The 23,632-nt window shown below is 42.2% G+C and overlaps 1 protein-coding gene across 2 annotated transcripts in view; it reads left to right on the forward strand.

Annotated features, from left to right (window-relative positions):
- The first annotated feature begins 1,126 nt into the window (after positions 1 to 1,126).
- Positions 1,127 to 23,632, forward strand: part of LOC127579261 (fibroblast growth factor receptor 3-like) — a 228,644-nt gene continuing 206,138 nt past the window's right edge. Inside the window, exon 1 of one of the 2 annotated variants that reach the window (XM_052031925.1) lies at positions 1,127 to 1,232. The gene's annotated coding sequence lies outside the window, so the exon portion shown is untranslated. Of the gene's footprint in view, positions 1,233 to 22,980; positions 23,000 to 23,632 lie in introns of those variants that run through there. The other variant, XM_052031932.1, reaches the window with a different exon arrangement.

Below are 23,632 nucleotides of genomic sequence, written 5' to 3' on the forward strand. Positions count from 1 at the left end.
CTCGGTCCAGAGCCCTGCAGGTGATGACTCTTGAGGAGGACTCTGAGACACTTTGGGACATCATAGTTACTTCTTCAAGACTTAACAGTTGCCTGAGCTTTACCTGCCATTCATTTATTGCTGTCAGCTGGTAAGATATCCAGTGTTTATCATCTATTTCTCAAGGGGAGGTAGTGAGGTTTGGAGATTTTCAAGCCATTTATCCTCCATTTGGGTATAACATTTGTGTCTGGTGATGTCTCAAATTAATTATTTCCAGCATCCCATCTTGTGGCTGAGTCCTTAAACCTAATCCACATTGCAACTCTCAGAAAAAACATAAAAGATGTTATTTCAAAGAACAGCAACGGAAGTGTCACTGATGTCCTTAAACATATTTATCCCTCAATCGACATCACAAAAACAGACAATCACAGCATTACCTCATTGCTGTTTGTGGGAGCTTGTTATGCACAAATTGGCTGCCTCTACAACAGTGGCCACATTTCAAACGTATTTCATTTAACTGTGAAGTGCTTTAGGATGACCTGAAGTCATTAAAGGAGCTATAGAAATGCAAGTCTTATGATGAGCATCATTCTGGTAAACCCAGCTGACTCAAGAAGACTTCAGAATGATTTCTGTTCTGTGTGACATCTTATCTCGCCATTGTGACATATCTGATAAGATCTAACTATGCTTTAAATTTCTGGGCCAAATCACTTCACGTTATGTTATCCATGAAATGCAAAGCATAACCAGAAATATTAAATCTAAATCTATACCACTTTTTACATCTTTGCACCTCTTTTGAAAGCATTGCCTAATCTTAGAGAATTGTTTGCGGTTAACTTGTAATTAGCGATGGGCAGCCTTTAATATGGAAGGTTCGTTTAACCATAGGAAACATTACAACTGAACCAAATCCTCTCCTCACCCAATATGCACAGCTACAGACATCCCAGGGGAATCACAGGGCATCCTTCAGCAACTCTGGTTCTATATCATTGAAAGGCATGGGTTACTTCAGCAGACATCTGGAAGATGACTTGCTGAACCTTCAACCAGTGGTTAATGATTCACTCAGTGAGGTGGGTGTGTATCTGACCTGTGACCTCAGGGTAGTAGGTGATGTGCTGCATTGCAATTAGCATAAATTTTCTTTCGTTTCCACAGTGAAGGATGACTGACGTAGCTTGCTACTGGTGCTTTGGATGTTTTGCCTGTGAACAGCAGTAAAGCTGGCATCATCAGTAAGTAACTTCTGGATGTGTTAACCTCAGTCCATGTAACGTGGTCCTGTTGCCAGGACATACTCTCGTGTGATAAACATTCTGTCAGCGAGTGCTACTTGTCAGATTATACTGCCGGTGATGTTTCAACTGCTTACCTTTGCTGTCTGTTTAATGATTCATAAAGTGTTATAAACCCACTCCTGTTGGTTAAACCTGAACATGAAACGATGCCTGTGTTAATTAATGTGAGCAAATTTAATCCAGTTAGAGATGGCGTGTGAATCAAGACATTCTGATGCAAGGGATATTTCAGAGTTACTGTTCACTTCCGTTGCAATGCAGGGTGATAGTGTGAAAGCCCCGAGATATGTGAATGTTTGTAAATTCTTGTATGTGCCCCTAACAATGAATGTCAGACAGATATTCAACAACTTTCTCTCCAGTCTTCCTGAAGACACCTTACTTTTAGGGATGCTCCTCTTTACACACACCCTCCTTCCTACATCTTTACCATGTTGAAATTGCCTGTAACCTTCTCTCCTCCTTCCCACACACCTACACATTGACTTCAGTGAACCTTGTAGGACCTGTGCCAATTATCAGGAGGCACCAGTGGGCATCTCTCTCACTGGCTGTACATAACCAATAAAAATGTCTATCCATTCTGGGTGTAGTCGCGAATGATTTGGAGCGGGAAGTTCAAATCTGCTGATTAAACAGGCCATCCATTGGAATCTTCAGGGGGTTTATCGAGTAAACCAGACCAAAGTAAGCCAGGCTATAGCTGAAGTGAGGGGCTGGAATGGTCACAATGACTTCACTTTATTGTCAGAACTTTCCTAACAACAGCCAACTCGCCTGCGTTGATGAGCAGTTAAGTCAGCAGACCCAAATCTCCTGTTTCTGATGAACTCATGGACTTCCCCCCCCCCCTCAGAATATGGGAAATTTTGAAGCTACTCACACACCTCGTCACCTCTGTGTGCAGGGCAGGGCTGCCCAACAGAACATCTTGATTTCCTCTGCAAGAAGACTGTAACTTGTTTTTGCCTGGTTGTAGCTGATCATTTTTAATTCCCTTAATTGGGAACTATTTTCTTCCCAGGTCATGAAATTAGTTTGACTTAAAAATGTAGAGAAGATTGAAAATGGCATCTCAAAATTTTCATTGACAGGCAGCTAACTAGCTTAGAGTGTCAATAAATCAAGTCAATCAAGGTGGGTTTTAATCTTTTACAACTCAAAGGAAAGCACATATCCACAGATATCCTTTTCAGATGCTTCCTGGCTCTGGGCTAAACTCTGGAGCTTAGTTTGGCATCATTTCAGTTCAGCCCTTGTGTACAAGATGGACAAATACAAGAGAGTAATCAAAACTTTGAGAAGTACAAGCAAAAGTTTGTAAGGTTTTTGACAAGGTCCCAAATGGGAGACTGGTCCAAAAGGTTGGAACCTGTGGAATCCTTGGCAATTTGGCAAACCAGGTCAGAGATTGTCTTAGTTATGGGAGACAGGGAATGTTGGATGAGGGCCCTTTTTTCGCTGGAAGCCTGCAACCAATGTATCACAGGGATTGATGGTGGGACTCTTACTGTTTGTTATATATATTAACTATTTGGATATGAATCTAGGAAGTAGAATTAATAAGTCTGCAAATGACACAAAAGTTGGTTGTGTTGTTGGTAATCTTCAGCCATGGGATGCTAGTAATGAGTTGATATGATGGGCAGAAAAATGAGAATTAATCCTCAATAATGTGAGGTAATGCACTTTGCTAAATCTAACAGGCTAGGATAAACACCATGAATGATAGGATGCTAGGAAGTTCTGAGGAACCAAGGGATCTTGGTGTATACGTCCAAGGATCCATGAAGACGGCAGCATAGGCAGCATAAGATGGCTAGGAAGCATATGGGATATTTGTCTTCATTACCCTGGGCAAAGAATATAAGAACATTAGTTAGGCCACAGCTGGAATACTGTGTGCAGTTCCGGTCACCACTCAGTAAGAAGAATGTGACTGCACTGGAGAGGGTGCAGAAGAGATCAATAAGGATGTTATCTCGGTTGGAGCATTTTAGCTCTGAGGAGGCACTGATTTTGAAGGTCTGGGTTTGATTACCTTGGAGCAGAGAAGGCTGAGGGAGGACTTAGATATATAGAATTATGAAGGGCATAGTTAGGGTAGATAGAACAAAGAACATTACAGCACAGTACAGGCCCTTCGGCTCAAGATGTTGTGCCGCCCTTCTAACCTACTCTAAGATCAATCTAACCGTTCCCTCCCACATACCCCTCCATCTTTCTATCATCCATGTGCCTTTCTAAGAGTCTCTTAAATGTCCTTAATGTATCTGCCTCTACCAGCACCTCTGGCAGCACATTCCATGCACACACCACACTCTGTGTGCAAAACTTGCCTTTGATATCCCCCTATACCTTCCTCCAATCACTTTAAAATTATGCCCCCTTGTGTTAGCCATTCCCACCCTGGGAAAAGGTCTCTGGCTGTCCACTTGATCTATGCTTCTTATCATCTTGTACACCTCTCATCCTCCTTTGCTCCAAAGAGAAAAGCCCGAGCTCACTCTCCAATCCAGGTAGCGTCCCAGTAAATCTCCTCTGCATCCATTGCAAGAAGCATCCTCTGCTTCCACACTCTTCCTATAATGAGGCGACCAGAACGGAACACAATATTCTAAGTGTGGTCTAACCAGGGTTTTATATTTGGACCCCAAGATCCCTCTGGTCCTCCTCACTGCTAAAATCCTGCCATTAACCTTGTATTCTGCCTTCAAATTCGATCTTCCAAAGTGAATCATTTCACACTTTTCCGGGTCGAATGCCATCTGCCACTTCTTAGCCCAGCTTTGCATCCTATCAGTGTCCCGTTGTAACCCTCGACAACCTTCTACGCTATCCACAACACCACCAACCTTTGTGTCATCTGCAAACTTACTAACCCACCCTTCCACTTCCTCGTCCAAGTCATTTTTAAAAATCACAAAGTCCCAGAACAAATCGCTGTGGAACACCACTGGTCACCAACCTCCAGGCAGAATATGCTCAATCTACAACTACTCCCTGCCTTCTATGGCGATAGTGGATAGATTTTTCCCTTTGCAGAGGTGTCTATATCTAGAGGCAGATATTTAAGGTAATGATAGGAGATTTGGGGTGGACTTGAGGAAGATTTTTTTTCAACCTGAAAGTGTTGGAAATCTGGAACAGTGATTCAGTGTGGCAGGTAATCTCACAACATTTAAAAAGAATTAAGATGAGCACTTGAAATGTCAGGGCAATGGGCCAAGTGTTGGAAAATGAGATTAGTATGGATAGGCACTTGATGGTCAGCAGGCAAACAATGGGTCAAAGGGCCTTTTTCCATGCTGTATGACTCAATGAGAACATCACCACCTGAAGGTTCCCCTCCAAGCTGTACACCCTCAAGACTTGGAAATGTATCACAATCTATCATCATCAAGTCTAAGTCCTGCTGCTTCCACTGTACATTCACCAGAAGGACCGCAGCAGTTCAAGAAGGCAGATCTCCACCACCCATACTAGTAAAGGTTCATTGGAGAAGTGCTAAATACACACAAGGGCCGTTACTTCAACAGGCTGCAAACCATGGGAGGGTGGGATGTTGGAGGGAGGACTGGAGGAAAGGGTAAGGAAGCATCAAGGCATCAGGAGATGGCAAGTCAGAGTCCTGGGACCTGTATCCAACATGCCAGCATCTATAGGGCTTTTCTAATCACCACTGAGAAATGGAACCAACGTGTAAGGTGATGGATGCCTCAGACTCTGTGGTAAGCCAGGGCTTCTTCAGCTGTCACCAAAAGGAAGCCTCAACTCCAGTTAAAGCCGGGCTTCAAGGTGCCTGGCCCATGCCACACTTTATAGAAGGGGCATCCAGCTGAGCATTGCATGCTGATTGACATCTCTGTGCACTCCTGCTGACTTCCATACATACAGTGCACAAAAACATTGTGCCACATGAAAAAAACCTTTAATCCATGTTATTCTTGTTCTCATTCCAATCCATGCAACCCTGTTACAACAAGTTCAGAGGAAGCTGGCGTTTCCTGAGTGTCTGTAAGGATCACCATGTAAAAATTTCGAGTCCATTCTACTTCAGACAGAATGTGTATGGACAACATACCAGTACATTGCTGCATTTCTTTAAATGAATATACATTGAGAGAGAAAAAGTCTCATCGCCAGCCTATCACTGACCTCAGGGAACACATATTTAAAGTAAATTGTTTTTCTCTCTCTACTTAGTAAGCAAATGAGGATATCACTGACAAGGTCAACATTTAGTACCTATCCTTCATTGCCCTTGAGAAGGTGGTGATGAGCTACCTTCTTGAACTGCAGTAGTCCTTCTGGTGAAGATACTCCCTTCAGTATTGCCGGGGCAGGATTCCAGGATTGTGATCCAGCAATGATGAAGGACCAGCAATATATTCCCTAACTGTAATAGCTGCAGCAAACTGAAAGAATATGCTGAATAACTTGGAGAGGTCAACCGACCAAGATTTTTCATAAAACAGAAAATCAGGAAATACTCAGCAGGTCAGGCAGCATCTATGGAAAGCAAAAGGTGGTGTCTCAGGTGGTGATCTTTCAGAATAAAATCTTTAACTTAGTTCAAAAAACTGATGAGTTGCAAATTTAGAATAAGGAAAATTTTGGAGAACCCATATTGAACGTAGAACCACTTAACCAAGGGAACAACCATAGCAATGTTGTACAGCCATTGCATGGCACATAAAAATGGACAACAAAAGAGTGAGAGGTCAAGCAAATAAGTTGACAAAAGGTGCAGATAAAAGGAAACAGCAGATTCCGGATAAACCAAATGCTGCATGCACACAGTGAAGTGTAGGGAGGGGCTGATGTTTTCAGAGCGAAGCTCTTACGAACTTTTCTGTTTACAGTTGCTGACACAGCTGTTATGTACTTCTAATGATTTCTGCTGACAAACAAACATAATACAGTTTCTACCTTTGACATAAAGTGGAAAACTTTATATTGAATATGTGAAATGTAGAACTGTGATTCACTAACCCATCTGGTTTTCTGTGGAACATGTGTGTTTCCTATTAATTAGGCCTCAAGTAAAGGGGGCACTACATCTTTCTGTCAACTTGCCCCCTGGGTGGCAAGAAGTGGCTCTGCTGCTTAAAGCCGTGATTAATTAAACTAGGACAATCCTGGTACAAATTCCTAATCTATATCAAGCTGACTGATCTCTGATGGGGTGGCAGTGCTAATGGTACAGTTAGTCAAGTGAACTAAGTACAACAAAGCACTGGAGTAGTCAGTTCCAACATCAACAACGGTAAGCATAAATATCAAACATAAGTATAAACATGTGAATTAGGAGCAGGACTGGGCCACTAAGGTTCTCAAGCCTGCTCCGCCACTCATTAAGATCATGGCTAATCTAACTGTAACCTCTACTCTGCATTCCCACTTACCTGCAGTAACCTTTCACCCCCTTGCTTATCATCCCACCAACCTGTGGTAACCTCACGCCCGCTTGCTTATCAAGTATCTATCTATCAATGTTGCAAAAATATTCCAAGACTCTGCTTTCAGCAGCCATCCCCCATTCTCCCACCCTTTCGGGAATAGATTTTCAGATTCACAACCCTCTGAGAGGAAAAAGATTCACTTCATCTCTTCTTTAATGGGCGACCCCTTATTTTAAAGCATTGACTCCTAAGTTTTAGATTCTTCCACAAGAGGAAGCATCCTCTCTACACCCACCCTGCCAAAATCCTCAGGATCCTGAATGCCTTAATCATATCCTCTCATGCTTCTAAACCCTGTGGATGCAAGCCAAGCCTGTCCGACCTTTCCTGACATACAACCCACCCATTCTGGTCCAGTGTACGTTATATATAATTTATGTTAATTTAAGTTTATGTTAACTTATGTTTGTCCTTGTCTTTTAATGTACTGTGCTGCTGATGAAGAAAGATCGTTTTCATGGCACTTATACCCTGCGTATGTATGCCTGTGACAACAGTAAACTTGAACTTGAATTTGAACCGTTTCTGACCCTGTTTCAATGTTTACCATTGTTTTGTCCTGGGTATATTCTTTCAAAGATATTGATCAATATTATGTGAGAACTGGGAGCAAGGAGAAGAGCATCTCCATACACCATGTGCAGCAAATGTAACCATACAAATCCATTTCGTATTTTACTCTAAATGGGGCTCTGGGAAACCTTCTCTCAGTATCGTCATGAATCGACTGTTGTCTCATTTTGTCTCAATCAGAAGTCATTTATGCTTTCCTTTCATCTCTCTGGCAAATCTCCCCAAAGCACAATATTTCTGTGAGCTACAGGAGTTAAATCAATATAAAACCTGACCCTATTTTTTGTCACTATGTAGCATACATCTGCAGGTTAGAACATAGAACAGTACAGCACAGGAACAGGCCCTTCAGCCCACCATGATGCCAGTTTTAACTAATCCCATCTGTACATGGTCAATATCCCTCCATTCCCTACCTGTCCGTGTGCCTGTCTAAATGCCTCTTAAACGTTGCTATGATAACGTTCCTATGGATCAAAGTCCTTCAGGCAGAGACCACCAGGCCCTTGCAGCAATATTGAACAGTGTGCAATGCCTATTGCAACATCATGTGCTCAAAATTGTTTTTTGCATTTGAGGCCCATAATTGGCACAGGTAACACCCACAAAGCAAGAAGCTGAGGTTTGCTCAACATTAGTTAATGCAAGCATTGTGGTTAACTTTCATCAGACACATCCAGTCCCTTTCCATCTCCATCCCACACCAGGGAAGCCTCAGGATCCTTCAATTCTTTCTTGAACAGAGGCCCAACCATTCCCTTTCACCGCCACAATCCTTCACCCAAACACTCCCTCCAGGTACACAGCAATTCACTTGCACCCCTTCCAATATAATGTACTATATTTGATGCTCACAACGTGGTCTAACCTGTACTGGAGAAACTATAGACAGATTGGGTGACCACTTTGCTGAATACCTCCTTTCAGTTCAAAAGTATGATTCTGAATTTCCGATTGCTTGTCACTTTGATTGTCAGACTCCCAACCATATTGTCCCAACAAAGATCACTATAAGCTCAGGGAACAACATCTCATTTCCCTTCTTTGGATGCAGTAGCCCTGGGAGCTCAACACTGAATTTCAGAAGACCAGCCTTTCCAGTTTATGTCAGAACTACATGGTTTTGGTGTGAGGTCAGGGACTGCTGTGGGCTTCATAGCAAGTCAGCAAGTGTGTGTGGTTAGTGGTTGGGGCAGGGTTAGGGAGTCAGGTTGATGACCTCTCATGGTGGGGTGTTGCCAGTCTGGGATACTAGCTCTGCTCCACTCTCCACACATGTGGTGTGGCCTGCTCAGTGTTTCCAGTGTTTTTCTGCTTTTTTTTATATGTGGGGCAATATGATATTGGTATCTATAGAAAACACATTTCTGACTTATGAAGAAATCAGCTTATGGACACTTCTCAGGAATGGAACCTTTGCATAACCAGGGGACTGCCTGTAACTGGAATTGGACATGTTGGCTCATTTTAAATCCATTACCTCAATGATCATCAGATCGTCATGACTTTACCTTTAAAAGTCTAATGAGGCATTCTCCCAAAGGTTGATGTAAAGTCTCTTAAGTAGAAATTCGTCCTGGGTTGTCTGCACTAAACATGCTATACAGCCTTGTGTGTGCTTCACTTTGGAAACTTAGCTCTATGGACTTTCTACCCTTCTGTCTCTGAGAAGTACGAATGAAAGAAATCCAGCCTCAATCGCTTGTCTGAATTCAGTTCATAGAATCATTGAGTCACACAGCACAGAAACGGGCCTTGCAGCCCACCATGTCCATGCCAAATGTTTTGATCTGCATCCCATTTGCCTGCATTAGGACTGTATCCTTCTATGCCTTGACTATTTGTGTCCAACTAAATGCCTCTTAAACATAGTAATTACATCTGATTCCACCATCTCCTCTGGCAGCACGTTCCAGATATCATCTGCTCTCTGTGCAAAAGACTTACCCCTAAGACTCCCTTTAAACATAGAACATTACAGCACAGTACAGGCCCTTCAGCCCACAATGTTGTACTGACATTTTATCCTGCTCTAAGATCTATCTAACCCTTCCCTCCCGTATAGCCCTCCATTTCTCCATCATTCATATGGCTATCTAAGAGTCTCTTAAATGTCCCTAATGTATCTGCCCCAACAACCTCTGCCGACAGTGTGTTCCATGCACCCACCCCTCTCTGTGTAAAAAAACTTACCTCTGACAGCCCCCTTATACCTTCCTCCACCCACCTTAAAATTATGCCCTTCATGTTAGCCATTTCTGCCCTGGAAAAAAGTCTCTGACTGTCCACTGGATCTATGCCTCTTATCATCTTATACACCTCTATTAAGTCACCTCTCATCCTCCTTCTCTCCAAAGAGAAAAGGCCTAGCTCGCTCAACCTATCCTCATAAGACATGCTCTCCAATCCAGGCAGCATCCTGGTAAATCTCCCCTGCACCCTCTCTAAAGCTTCCACATCCTTCCTATAATGAGGCGACCAGAACGGAACACAATACTCCAAGTGTGATCTAACCAGAGTTCTATAGAGCTGCAACATTACCTCGTGGCTCTTGAACTCAATACCCCGACTAATGAAGGCCAACAGACCATACACCCTAATGACCTGCGGGGTAACCTTGAGGGGTCTATGGGCATGGACCTCAAGATCCCTCTGTTCCTCCACACTGCTAAGGGTCCTGCAATTAGCCTTGTATTCTGCCTTCAAATTCAATCTCCTGAAGTGTATCACTTCATACTTTTCGGGGTTGAACTCCATCTGCCACTTCTCAGTCCAGGTCAGCATTCTATCACTATCCTGTTGTAATCTACAGCAACCTTTTACACTATCCACAACACCACCAACCTTTGTATCATCAGAAAACTTACTAACCCACCCTTCCACATCCTCATCCAAGTCATTTATAATAATCACAAAGAGCAGGGGTCCCAGAACAGATCCCTGCGGAACACCACTGGTCACCGACCTCCAGGCAGAATACTATCCATCTACCACCACCCTCTGTCTTCTATCAGTGAGCCAATTCTGAATCCACACAGCCAAGTTTCCCTGGATCCCATGCCTCCTGACTTTCTGAATGATCCTTCCATGAGGAACTTTATCAAATGCCTTACTAAAATCCATGTACATCACATCCACTGCTCTACCTTCATCAATGTGCTTTGTCACATCCTCAAAGAATTCAATCAGGCTCGTGAGGCACGACCTGCCCCTCACAGAGCCATGCTGACTGTCCCTAATCAGCCTATGCTTCTTCAAATGCCCATAAATCCTGAATCTAAGAATCTTCTCCAGTAATTTGCCCACCATTGAAGTAAGACTCACTGGTCTGTAATTCCCAGGGTTATCCCTACTCCCTTTCTTAAACAAAGGAACAACATTTGCTACCCTCCAATCAGCTGGCACTACTCCTCTGGCCAGTGAGGACGCAAAGGGCATCACCAAAGGTGCAGCAATCTCTTCCCTCACTTCCCATAATAACATTGGATATCCAGTATCCTGTCCGGCCCCGTTGACTTATCTATCCTCATATTTTTCCAAAAGTTCCGGCACATCCTCTTTCCTCACGTTGATATGCCCCAGCGTATCAGCCTGTCGTACGCCATCCTCACAAACATCAAGGTCTCTCTCACTATGAATACTCAAGTAAAGTATTCATTAAGGACCTCCCCTACCTATTTTGATTCCAGGTACATGTTTCCTCTTTTATCCCTGATTGGTCCTACCTTCACTCTAGTCATCCTCCTATTATTCACATACGTGTAGAATGCATTGGAGTTTTCCTTAATCCTACTCGCCAAGGCCTTCTCATGCCCCCTTCTAGCTTTCCTAAGTCCATTCTTAAGCTCCCTCCTGGCTACCTTGTAACTGTCCAGAGCCCTGTCTGATCCATGCTTTCTAAACCTCAGGTAAGCTTCTTTCTTCCTCTTGACAAGATATTCTATGTCCCTAGTCAACCACGGTTCCTTCACTCTACCATCCTTACCCTGCCTCAATGGGACAAACCTACCAGATCCCCATGCAAGTTACTCCCGAAACAACCTCCACATTTCTGCTGTGACCTTCCCCAAGAACATCTGCTCCCAATTTACGCTCCCAGGTTCCTGCTTAATAGCATCATAACTCCCCCTCCCCCAGTTAAATACTTTCCCATACCGTCTGCTCCTATCCCTCTCCAAGGCTATGGTAAAGGTCAAAGAGTTATGGTCACTATCTCCAAAATGCTCTCCCACCAAGTGATCTGAAACCTGATCAGGCTCATTGCCTGGTACCAGGTCCAGTATGGCCTCTCCTCGAGTTGGCCTGTCCACATACTGTATCAGGAATCCTTTCTGGACACACCTAACAAACTCCGCCCCATCTATCCCCTACTCCTATTTCTCACCTTAGACCTATGCCCTTTGGCTTTTGATATCCCTACCACGGGAAAAAAATTTTGGCTATCTACTCTACGATATTCTTCTATCAGTTCACTTCCCAGCCTCCTTTGCTCCCAGCTTATTAAATCACAGCAACATGCAGCCCAAAAGGAGGCCATGATGATGCATACTAAAGACTTTTGGTGGGCCAGCTACAATTGCCATTAATATGTGTACATCCCAAGCTTCTGGCAAGTTAGATGTTAATACTTGTTGTATATTATACTTACCAAAGGACAACAGCTGTAAGACAGGTTTGTGCAAATTCCAGCTTCCCGGATATCACAAAACTGCAGATAACGGATGTAAAAAAATAGAAAATGCAGCAATAACTCAGCAGATGAGGCAGCATCTGTGGAAAGAGAAACAGAGTTATCACTTCAAGTTGGAAACCCTGCATCAGAACTGGGAAAGAGAGATAAAAATTAAGATCATAAATTGTTCAGTCTGCACCTGAGAGAACCCAGGAAAATGTTTCAGGTCAATGACCCTTCATGAGGAAGAGTCACCACCAATTTTCTTCTCTAGCATCTGCAGTTTTCAGCTTTTCAGTCTGAGCAGAATATCTTCATTTTGGACTGATGCAGAAAATCCCAAATTCCCAGAAACTGCAGCAGTTTCTTTCATGCGCATTTACAAACCAGATTCCACGTAGACCCTCTGTGACATGGTGTCATATTAGACAACACAATCAAAAATAAATGAGTATGAAATCTTGCTGCACTGCTCCTCAAAAGCTACATGGACAAATTATTAGCTTTCTGGCAAAGCAAACGTTAGTTGAGATTTGCTTACTTGAGCAGGCAAGTTGAATTATTAGTTTAAATTAATTAAAATGTAATCCAATGTATGTGTCAGCAGCAACTCCAGTTCCCATATGGTCACTCCTTACGCGAGCTTGGACTGTGGACATCACCACAATTCAGATACAGTTTGGCACCAGTGCTCCTATAATCCTGCATAACAAGAGTTTATTTCAATTTTAAAATATTTCTAAATTAGAACAAGAGTGAAAGTGTGATTTTTCCATTCACTTAGCTCACGGCCATGGTGTTCAACATAAAATAAAATCAGAATATGCTGGAATCAGGCAGAGTCTGTGGAAAGAGAAAGACAGTTAATGGTTCAGGTTGCAGAACCTTCATCAGGGTGTTCATTCTGCTTACCCGTCTAGGAGTAGTGCATAAATTGTGAGCTTCATCCAAAAGGTCTGGAAGGGTCAGACACTCTCATTACTTATTCAAGTAGAAGATGTGTAATGTTCACTGCCATGATCACAATATTTGCTCATTAGTACCAGCCGTTGGAAAAGGACGTTAGTGTGATTTTATTTAGGTTGTTTTGCATTTGTCCTTGCAGCTATATCGCTCCCCTAGTAATCCAACAACTTCATTGCCTTCAATCGCATTTAATTTTTCTGCAGTTCAATCAGGCCACATGATTTGGAAGCATTGTCTTTTTCTAATTACTTGATTACATTTATTTGACTCGTTGGCTTTGCATTGATCTATCTCACAACTTTAAGACCTTAGTGATTTCATTGACCTCGTGAATGAAATTTGTTTATTGATCACATTGATCAACTTGACTTCTGGGAAGCCATTTGCATGGTGATCTAATTGAGTCACCTGGGTATCAGAAGGAAGCAATAAACTTTATGATCTAGTTGGGTCTTTCAGCACTGAGAGTACCTCGTACAGAATCCAGTTGCCTCGATGGCCTAACTCACCTTCTTCTGTCATGTCCAATGCCCAGAGCTTTCTCTGATTATGAGTACGTTTCAACACTTGGTCTCAGCAAAGGCCAACTTCCAGCAATGGGCAGACCAAAGGTTGTTTCTCTTTGAATTTACAGATCTCAAGCATAGTGCAGCAACCTCATTTCACCAGGAGGCCTCTTGACCTGTTAGTTTGAAAGATGAAGCAATTTAAGGCCTTCCAGGTGATCCATCCTTCCCCAACTCCTGTGTACTATGCTGCTCAATCTCCCTGATGTTGACACCAATACCAAGTTCTCCAGGTCATTCTTACTGCATCTCCTCGAAGGCAATTTTCACTGTGAGATACATCATGAGTGACTCTGGACATTTGGCTGACATTGGTGTCCTCTGCATGCCACCTCATTTTTGCTTAGTCTAACTAACCTATATTTCCCAGAGCCAGGTTTATCAGATATGGTTGAACTTGTATGTGTTTGGTGGCATCCATTTCCCTCCCTGTTCTGGTTAGGCTAACATGCATTCTGATATCCTTTATAACAATTTGGGCTCAATGCTCTGATGGAATTGCTTTGCCTCGTGCAGTTCAATGATTATTTTTTGATTTGCTGCTCCATTGTGGTTTTCATTACTTTGGTTTTTCAGAATCTGGCAGCTTTCACTAAGAGGAGGATTTTTATCCACGAGTGCGCAACGTTTAGAGAAAAATGAACCAGTGCAGGTTGTCGGCTTGACTCAGTATTGCCTCTGAGCCAGAAGCTCTGAATTCCCTGCCCATTCCAAAAACTTGAGCAAAAACGTACAGCTTTAATGTCCAGTACTGAGGAAGAGCTGCATTGTCAGATGAGATTTCCCACCTGTCTTGACAGGTGATACAGAAGGAAACTAATTGTAAGGAGCAGCAAGTGAGTTACTTCCAGCGTCCAGATCAATATTAGCCCTCAATCAACATCACTAGAAGCTTTGGATGAATTACTTTGTGCATTACTTCGCAAATGCTTCATTGATTCTGAAGTGCTTTGAGACATTCAGTAATTCTAAAAGGTGGTATATAGGTTAAAGTCTTTTGTTGGTATGTGGAAGGGATTTTTTAAAATTTGAATCTTAATATGCAATCTGTAATAGAATTTAAAGTCTATTTTAATTAGCTATTCACTTGAATGTAATAATGAAACAGACAGTATGGTACAATAATTAAATAGAATAAAGTCAGTGTAATAAAGTCAAAGCTAAATTCAGTCATAAATAATTACTTTAAAGAACATCTTCTCAGAAGTTAACCTCTTTAATGCCATGGAGCAATAGTTTGGCAGGGTTTATAAGCAATTACTCAACAATAAACGTAAGAAAATGATATCCTTGAGGAAAAATATTCATGCGTTGATCAGTCAAGTGCTCTCATATACTGAGAGCATTCACAGGGTTAGTAGGAAACTGAGCCTCCCATTGCAGTGACTAGAAGTGCTAAAGAGGAGAACTGTGAATGATGCCAGGGCAATTTGGGATTGTTAATCAACACCTTACACTAAGAAAAAAGTTAGGATGATTCATAACTCACTGTTAATAAATCACCCAAAATAATAACTGGCTCTATGTTAAAAGCTTTGACACTGAGGTGAAGAGAAGAAATGGAAATCACAAGAGCTATGTGCCTGTTGAACCCGGCAGCACCCTGTTGGAAATGTGTGCAAAGACTTTGCATGGGCTCACTTGCAGCCTCTCACACAGGACTATAAGACTCTCCAAGAGAAATACGTCTTTATTTTTGTACACCACCTTCCACTGAAATGAAAAGAGAGCAATTTGTGAAGCACAGCAAAAACACCTACTACACACAGCAGGATGGTCCTTTATTCTCTTTTGAAGTGGGAATGATTGATGTATAATGCTTTGCATTTCTTTTTTACTGGCAAAAGGTTGATATTAATCTAATGCTTTCCTAATGGGGTCAGAGATAACTTGTTTTAAAGAGGCCTTGAGACCACATCAAGATCAGTAGTTCCTCGTGTAGATAACACATTTGCTTGACAGAATGTCATAGGTAATTCTTTGCAAATGTGCTGGTTTTGAAGTGTTTTCAACACTGTTTTCATATGAAACCTCGAAGAGGAAGATCTCTATATGCTGAAGAGATTTTAGTGATACTCTGCATATATTCTGGTAGACTGGTCCTACAGTTATTCAAAGCTGTTGTTCTTGCACAGAGGACAGCACTTTATAAGATTATTGAATATAATTAGTGACATTATGTCAGAGGGATAAGCTCTATCTTCTAAAGTAGAAGGGAATGTAATAGACTGAACAAGTGTGATATATGAGTTTAAGTGAGGGTCAATAAATTGACCTCACAGCAGTAGAGTTAAGAGCAGTCAGTTTCAATTGACCACACAAAGTAATATGGGCTTGTATTAATGCGATATTTTACACTAAATCAGATATCAGTAGAGAGAGTTAAAGCCCGTGCTGTTCATTGATATCCACTCTGCAAATGCATACCGGCCAACACAGGCCACGTCCACGTCTTTCTCATGGGGTGAAAGAACAAAGTCAAGATTTCTACACCTTTTAGGAAGATCCTGGATGATTTTCTCAAATACAGAAGGCTGTGTTTTATTCTGTTAATTTATACTAAAATCTTTACTGAGGAGAAGACATACAATTTTTTTTAAATTTCCCTTCAGGTTAATCAGAAAAATCTGATCTTCAGGCCTTTGTCCATTCTCATTCACTCTGTTGAAACATGCTGGCTCACATGGATACCACCAAACATCTGAGAAAACTATCCCCATCCATCAAGTCTCAATACCTTCAATATGAAGATCTCAGCATTTTCAAACTCAGCCCCTCAGTCTTAGCCTCTTCTCCCACTGGTCCCTTCAATTGTCTAGTTATTAGTTATTGGTTTATTATTGTCACATGTGCCTAGGTACAGTGAAAAGCTTTAGTTTACGTGCCATCCAGGCAGATGATGCCATACATAAATACATTGAGGTAATTAAAAGGAAAACAGAATGCAGAATATACTGTTACAGTTACAGAGAAAGTATAGTGCAAGTAGACAAGTTTAAGGGCCTCAACAAGGTAGATTGGGAGGTCATGAGTTTGTCTCTCATTTTGTGGCCATTTGATTTTATATCTTCCACCCCTGCCACCCCATCCAATGCATATTTTTATACAGGCAGAATAGAGGGGTAGAGAGGGAGATACAAGGAAAAGGTGACCTGTGAATTTTTGTACGCTTTTAGGAAGTAGGCAAATTTGAATATATAGACTCCCAGTGATTTCATTAAACACCCCAAACAGCCTATTTGCACTCCAGCCAAACCTTCTTCATTCCCATCCTCATGGAGTATGCTTCTTCAAGCACTGGTCACAAGCCAGCACCTTGACCCTGAGTGTTTCCATTCCTTGGAGCATTCAGAGCCACGACTAATTCCCGACCTCTTCCAAAGTACAAGCATACATTTTAGATGGGCTAATGACTGCATGGGATCTGAGCTAATTTTTATTTTGCCACAACAAGGCTAGTTGTAGTGATCCATGTCTTAAAGACTGAAAGCTATTGCTTGATTCCTTGATATGACAGTAATTGCCTATTACCGACTTAGCAAAACCCACTGTTTTTGCTAAGTCATCTATCTGTGATATTGACTCAGTTTTTTTCTCTTCTCCACTCGAAAACCCTGACCTGATATTTGCAACACACCACTATTGTCTGTCACCCTCTAACAGCCCCATTAAAACTTATCCCCATAGCAATCCTATCATACATATTGTCTTTGTTGTATCCATCATGTCTAACCTTCTCTCAATATAAAAGTAACATTTTTTCTCTCCAATTCTGACAATGTATCTGCATCTTATCAAAGACATTCCTTGATAACTGTCCAAGCTGTCCTGGACAAACCATGTGGATGCCATGGCCAAGAAAGCTCACCAGCGCCTCTACTTCCTCAGGAGGCTAAAGAAATTTGGCTTGTCCCCTTTGACTTTCACCAACTTTTACAGATGCACCATAGAAAGCATCCTATCAGGATGTATCACGGCTTGGTACGGCAACTGCTCTGCCCAAGACCTCAAGAAGCTGCAGAGAGTTGTGGACACAGCCCAGCGCATTACGGACACCAGTCTCCCCTCCTTGGACTCTGTCTTTACCTCTCGTTGTCTTGGTGAAACAGCCAGCATAATCAAAGACCCCACCCACCCGGGACATTCTCTCTTCTCTCCTCTTCCATCGGGTAGAAGATACAGGAGCCTGAGGGCACGTACCACCAGACTTAAGGACAGCTTCTACCCCACTGTGATAAGACTATTGAACGATTCCCTTATACAATGAGATGGACTATGACCTATGACCTCATGACCTCACGACCTACCTTGTTGTGACCTTGCACCTTATTGCACTGCACTTTCTCTGTAGCTGTGACACTTTACTCTGTACTGTTATTGTTTTTACCTGTACTACATCAATGCGCTCTGTACTAACTCAATGTAACCGCACTGTGTAATGAATTGACCTGTACGATCAGTACGTAAGACAAGTTTTTCACTGTACCTTGGTACAAGTGACAATAATAAACCAATACCAATACCAATACATTCCCTTTGCTCCCTCCACCCCTCTCCCTCTCTGCAACTTAAAATACACTTGATTTATCACTTTTCCATTTCTAATGAAGAATCCTTGATTTGAGAGATCCAAGTAGAAAGTTCTTGCTCCATGGATGCTTTCTGACCTGTTGAGAATTTCCATTATACTCTGTTTTTGTTTCAGGTTTCCAAGGATCTGCAGTTTTTTGCTCCAAGATGTAAGTTTAGCTGGTCAGAAAGGGATGACAATAATTGTAGGGGATCTTAATCTACATGAAGACTGGAAAGATCGGATGGGCAAGGATAGCTAGGATGAGGATTCATCGAGTGTTTCTGGAACGGTATCTGAGAGCAGATTACTCTGGAGCCAACTAGAGGGCAGTACTACACGTAGATTTCCAGAAGATGTTTGATAAAGTGCTGCTCCTATGGCTATTACAGAAAGTAAAAGCTCACGGTGTAGAAGATGACATATTAGCATGGATAGTAGATTGGCTGGTTAACAGGAAACAGAGAGTAGGTATAAATAGGTTGTTGACAGGAGACACGAGACTGCAAATGGTGGAATCTAGAGCATAAGAAACAAACTGCTGAAGGAACTCAGCAGGTCAGACAACATCTGTGGAGACAAAGCGATAGTCAATGCTTTGGATTGAGATCCTGCGTCAGGACTGAGAGTGTAGAGGGGAGATAACCAGTATACAGAAATGAGAGGGAGTGGTGCGACAGGCGCTGGCAGGTGATAGGTGATAGGTGATAGGTGAGGAGGGAGATGATGGGCAAATGGAGCCAGATGGGGGAGAGGCGTTGTCAGGAGACAGTGACTGGTGGGTGATAGATAGAGACAGATGAGGAAAGAGAAAAAAGGGGGCAAACAAATAGCTTGTTTCATGGTTGACAAGATGTAATGAGTGGAGTGCTACAGCAATCAGGCTGCAACCTCAGCTTTGTACAATTTGTATAAGTGACTTGGATGAAGGCGCAGAGATATGGTTACTAAATTTGCTGATGATGCATAGGTACTTAGGAAAGTAAGTTGTGAAGAGAACATGAAGAGGCCACAAAGAGGTTTCAATAGGTTATGCAAGCGGGCAAAGATCTGGCAAATGGAGTATAACGTGGGAAAACACAGATTGTCCATTTTGGCAGGAAATATAAAAAAGAAGCAAATTGTCCAAATGGTGAGAGATTGCAGAACAATGAGGAGCTGAGGGATCTGGGTGTCCTAGTGCATGGTTTGCAGCAGGCTGGTAAGCAGGTGCAGCAAGTAATTAGAAAAACTAATGTTATTTTTTATTGTTAGAAATTGAAGGGAGATTATACTTCAGTTATACAGGCATTGTTGAGACCTCCTCGAGACTACTGCGCATAGTATTGGTCTCCTTACTTAAGGTAGGATGTTAATCCATTGGAAATCAGTTCAGAAAAGATTTACTTTAATACCTGGAATGAGTGGGTTGTCATAAGAAGGAATATTTGGACAGGCTACGTCTGCTAGAGTTTAGAAGAGTCAGAGGGGATGTGTTTAAAACATAAAATATCCAAAGGGGTTTTAATGGGAACAATGTGGAGAGCACATTTCCTTTTATGGGAGAACCTAGAGTTGGGGGTTACTGCTTAAAAATAAGGAAGGGGGGGCGGTCATCCATTTAAGACAGAGATGAGGAATTTGTTTCTCGTCTCTTCCTCAAAGGGCAGGGGCTTTGAGTATTTTTAAGGAAGAGGTAGAAAGGTTCTTGATAAGCAACAGGTTGAATGGTTACTGCAGATTGACAGGAATGCAGAGTTGAGGTTACAATCAGATAAGCCATGATCTTAGAAATGGCGGAACAGGCTTGAGGGGCCAAGTGGTTTTATTCTTGCTTCTAATTCATATGTTTGTATGTATGTACCAAGGGATTGCATGTTAATCACCTGTGAAGCAATGGAAGTGATGTCATCAGCATCTGGAAGGGCTGTTCAAGTGACTTCTCTCACTGCATGCTGGTGGATGCTGAGTGGGATGGAGTGCATGGTGCAACCTGCCTGTGAATTCAGTCAAGGGCTCAGCAACCTTGTTGTCGGGCAGCCAGCAGCACATGCTCCGGCTGCAAACTACCACAGTCTCAGGCAAGCATCCACCTGGATGATCCAGTCCTTTGCCTTGCAGTTCTGACCATTCTTGGTTGGTGGAGCAATTTGCTTCATTAATTCAGATAAGTTTTCAGATTAAGAGAAATATGAGTTTAGAGATTTCATCCATTGTTCACCACTGCCCAGCTGAGATCAGCAGGCATACCATTCTGTGCTGTACCTTTGTGACTATGACATAACAAAGGTTAAACATAGGACATTCCTGGTTAAAAACAACTGCTGAAGGAACTCAGCGCTGTCTGACCAGCTGAGTTCCTCCAGCAGTTTGGTTTTTGCTCCAGATTCCAGCATCTGCAGTCTCGTGTCGACATTCCTGGTCAGCTTGCCGCGTTTACTTACAAATAAACTGCACCAACCAATAGGCGTAGGATTCCTCTTGAATGATAGTTAATCAATTGATAGTCTGCCACTCAATGATTCCGAGTTGTCACACCAGAGTCTAAAATGGCACCATCAGTAAAAAAAAAGCTCACAGTCAAATAAATTTGTTCTGAGCTACTTCACACTCCATTGCGTAGGCTGCAATAGTTTCGGATTCAAGTGCTTATTACAGATTGGATGATGAACATCTTTCTCTCCATTACAATCTCTTTGGTTTAAAGTATAAGCTGAAGGCCCGGATAAGATTATTGTTTTTTTAAACAACTCCAGACACTTGTTTTCTGAAGATTCACTTTCCTATTTCCTAAAGGATGTCAAGGGTACAGTCCTGTGGAAGAAAACCTCGGGGAAGACATTGGCCATTAATTCACCCATCTTTCAGGCATGTCATAGGTGGGACTGGGTTAGAGCTCAGGCTCCAATCTCTGATGACTAACTGAGCCCCAGGTATATTGAGATAAAGTTGATAAGGCAACGTTTAGTCAAGTTGACTGCCCGGTTGAAGGAGAAATCAGTTGATCTGGCTGATCGGAATAGGGTCCTATAAAGCTTGTAGGATCTTGATGTGAAATCAGGCAAGAATTAGACAGTGCATGGGCTCAAACGAGTTTTACCAGTCCAGAGCATCTGAACAAGTTGATCATCTCCCAGGTGCCAGCTCTAGGTCAATTGTGAGGTGTGTACTGTCCCTCCCCCAACACCATGTTCAAGCACTTCCCACTCACTTCATGAATAGATTCCTGTACATAGTCATCACTTGGAGACGAGGAAAATATTAATGAGGAGAATTAGATGCACTCTCATTTCTTTTTCCTCCCTACCCTTAGTCCAATTCTTATGAGAAATAAACATATGACTGCTTTGCTCTGAAGTCAAGAACAGGTTTAATCAGGAAGAATCAGCTGAGAATTTGTACAAATAACTGGGCATGTCTCAATCTGCAGATACCAGTCATACAAATAGATATCTTATGGCTGTCAGGCTATTTAGCCAATGTGATTATAATGATGGGAGAGCACTCACAGCTTTAGGCAGTCAGGCAGCTTCTGCAATTAAATGGGCGGCACCCACATGAAGGCATTGTTGCAAGTTCCCTGCCACAGGTGGAATGAAATGTCAAGCTTTGTATTGTGAAGCCAATGGTTTCTTTGATATTGCTGTAAGTACTGTCACTCATACTAGGCAGAGCTAACAATAGAATATCATTTATTGAAGGCAGAAATTCTCAAAACTAAACAAAAGTGATTGGTACAACAATGTGCCAAAGTCAGTTTATTGTCACATGCACAACTACATGTACTGTGTGCACAGGTGCAATGATAAACTTACTTGCAGCAGCATCATAGGCACATGGCATCATATAAGCAGCATTCAAAAGAAAAACATAAATTAAACAGAAATTATACACAATTTTTACATGAGAAGAAAAAACAGAATTAGAACAAAGAAAAGTCCATTTGAGTGCGAAGTGATCAGGGCAGTCATAGTGTTGCTGAACTGTAGTGGTGATTAGGGTTTTGCCGGTTGGTTCAAGAACCGGATGGTTGAAGGGAAGTAGCTGTTCTTGAACCTGGTGGTGTGGGACTTCAGGCTTCTGTACCTCCTGCCTGATGGTAGTTGTGGAAAGATGGCATGGCCCAGATGTGATATATTCAGTTCACTCACATCCATCTGCACAACACTCCTTCCCCTTAAAAGGGTAAAGGGATCTAAAAAAATCATCAACTATTCACAGATATGAATGACAGAGACAAATATACACAAGTGAACAACCCATTCAATCCCTTTGTCTTCTCAACTACAAAACCTTTCACTTCTGGGCTTGTACTTAACGTCTCTTTAATGTCTACTTCAATCATTTGGTATTCTAGTAAATCACCTCTTTATTTAGGTCTCATACACATTGGTTTGGCATCCTGTTCTACAACTGCAGCATTAACATAGTCAACTCCATAACCATGAATACACTGTGTTACTTGCTTTGGAGCACCAACTTTTTAATGTTGCCATTATGCATCAGTTAGTTTGCATTAACCTTAACACAAATGTCTAATAATTCTAATTAAAAGCTACAACAAACTGTATTATTCTCTACTGAATGTATGAACTCAGTCATAACAATTCTTCCTTGCTTGCCTTTTCTCACTCTCCGTCCTCTTCCTTATGTTGCCTTACATATTGACTTTCCTTCTCCTCTTCCAGTTCTTAAAGCTAGCTTCTCCCCAATTTGTCTTTCACTTTTTTTAGCCTTTGCTGTGCATCTATTCATTGCTTCCCCTTTTTGTGGCATGTCTCTCAGGCTCTGCCTTGACCAAACTTTCCATCTGTTGTGCTGGGGCTAAAACGCACCGATGATCCTTGGCTAAGAACATGAGAGACAGAAGCAAGTGGAGGCTATTCAGCCCTTCATGTCTGCTCTGCTATTCAGTAAGTTGATGACTGATCTTTTCTCTTACCAGATCCATTGATTAATACCTAAAACTGTGCCAATCTGTTTCTTGAATATACTTAGTGATTGAGCCCCCACAGGATAAGAGGATACCAAAGAATCATTATCTCCCTCCCACCATTGCCGTGAATAGCCGGTCCCTTATTTTAAGTCTGTGACCTTTAGTTCTAAATGTCACAGCTCCATGCAAGAAACAACTGTACACAATCCATGTAGAGGACAGACGGCTGAGTCTGCTTGTACTCCTCAACCTTCCCAAGGTGGCTTACACATTCATCTCCTGGCCGTCCTCACTGCTCCTGCTCCCTAGCTTCACTATGCTGGGTCACTGTCTCCTCCTACTCTCACCTGCAGTAATATCCCAAACTCCACGCTAATAGATTGACTCGTTATTTTGTACTGCTGCAAGGTTTTATCACTCAGAGAAAGCAAGGCCAACAACAGAGCCTCCTTTATTGAAGGCAATGATTCTCAAACTAAGTAGCAGTGTTTGATGCAACAAAAATGAGCAGCTTCTCACAGCTCCAGCAACCCTGGTTCGATCCTGACCTCTGGCTCCATCTGTGTGCAGTTGGCATGGCAGAGTCATAGGTTCATAGAATTATACAGCA

This window comes from Pristis pectinata, chromosome 2 (assembly GCF_009764475.1).
Source record: "Pristis pectinata isolate sPriPec2 chromosome 2, sPriPec2.1.pri, whole genome shotgun sequence".
Lineage (NCBI taxonomy): Eukaryota > Metazoa > Chordata > Chondrichthyes > Rhinopristiformes > Pristidae > Pristis > Pristis pectinata.